Raw genomic sequence first — 1,628 nt, 5'->3', positions numbered from 1 at the left:
CCCCAGCCCACCTCCACCCCCGCTGCAATCCCACTCCTCCAACACCCAGCTCAAGCATCACCACCTCTGGAAAGCCACCCTGGATCTCTCACATACTGAAGCCATGTCTGTCTCTCCCACTACAGGAGGAGCACCTTAACTACAGAACAGTGGCCCCAGGGCATGGTTTCCAAGGTAACATTTGATGAATGAATAAATGATTGCATGAGAATAAGACATATCAGAAAGGCAGAGTTTAAGGTGAAGGGCACATGTTCATTCTTTATTCATTTCCCATGTTATCATTTAATACATTTCAGTAAGTGATGCTTGGCTTGACACCTGGGCTCTCTGAGGGTAGGAGCTGTCTCCCCTTCTTGCCCTCTCCCCACACGGCCAGACAGGACTCTGGGGTACACCTGTAATTATGCTGCATAGAGGAAAGCACTCTGGAGCCAGGAAGCACCTGCCCTGCCATTTGTTCCCTGTAATCCTGATCAAATCCCTCTAGCAGCTGAGTCCTGGTTTTGCATCTGTCTAATGGGTACCACCAAAAAGGGTGGGGCACCACCAATGCTTGTTCTGTGGGACATTCAAGGTCTGGACAACTGGAAGGGGTGTGGCTGTCTCTCATGCCAGGCCACATCTGAGCTACTTTTGGGCCAGATTTTCCAGAGATGGCTGGAACCGTGTCTTTAGCCTGTCTGCCAGCTAGCTAACCTGTACCCACAGTCTGGGACAAGTGCCAGATCCTGACACATTGGGCAGCAGCGGGCTGGCCCAGCTCCAGAGCAACACCTTGGCAGCCCTGGGAAAGGGAAGGGGGTATGTTTGGCTTGAGGTCAAGAGGGTATGGGCCAGGGCACAGAGGGGACAGCTGGTGTGTGTGTGTGTGTGTGTGTGTGTGTGTGTGTGTGTGACGGCTGTCTCAACAAGATGCTGGCAGAGACCAGAAAAGGAGCATCTGCTCTGAGCAGCGCCCCCCCACCCCCCCCCCCCCCCCCCCCTCTCCACCACACACACACACACACACACACACACACACACACACACACACAGTACTGCTAAGATCTTCCCATTCGTGCCACAGGGAGCTGGGTCCCAGCTTCTATATAGGAAAGAGGATCTCAGGCTTGGGGCTGGGGCTCGAGGTTGGGGATACAGGGATGGGGGAAAGCGAGGGAGTATAACTTAGACCTCCGTTCCCCACAGATAGAAGGGTTCCTGGATCCTGCTGGGAGTGGAAACTAAAGGAAAGGGGATGGTCATCCAGCATCAGGCCCGTGAACTGAAATTCTGGGGAAAGAGGGGTCAGAGCCTGAGGCTATGTGAGAGGATGAGGAAGAGCGTGAAGGGCAGGGGCTCAGAGGCTGGAACTCTGCAGGAGGTTTTTGGAGGGTCCGAGCAGTGAAATCAAGGGAGTGGGGGTTCCAAGCTCCGGAAATCCCAAGGGATGGGAGGGACTCTGGAGGTAAAGATATAGGAGGGCCCGGAACGAGGCTGAGAGGCTGAGTCGAAAGAGGGTTGGGACGACGGAGGGAGCCACGGCTCTGGGGCCTGATCCCGGCAGGAACTGCGCATCATGACGCTGGGGGACGAGGTCCCAGGGCCAGGACCCAACAAAGGCCCCTGTCGGGGGCGCGGACGGG

Source organism: Myotis brandtii, unplaced genomic scaffold (assembly GCF_000412655.1).
Source record: "Myotis brandtii unplaced genomic scaffold, ASM41265v1 scaffold510, whole genome shotgun sequence".
In the NCBI taxonomy this organism is placed as follows: Eukaryota; Metazoa; Chordata; class Mammalia; order Chiroptera; family Vespertilionidae; genus Myotis; species Myotis brandtii.
The sequence above is the reverse complement of the archived record's forward strand: the minus strand, read 5'-3'. Positions refer to the sequence as shown.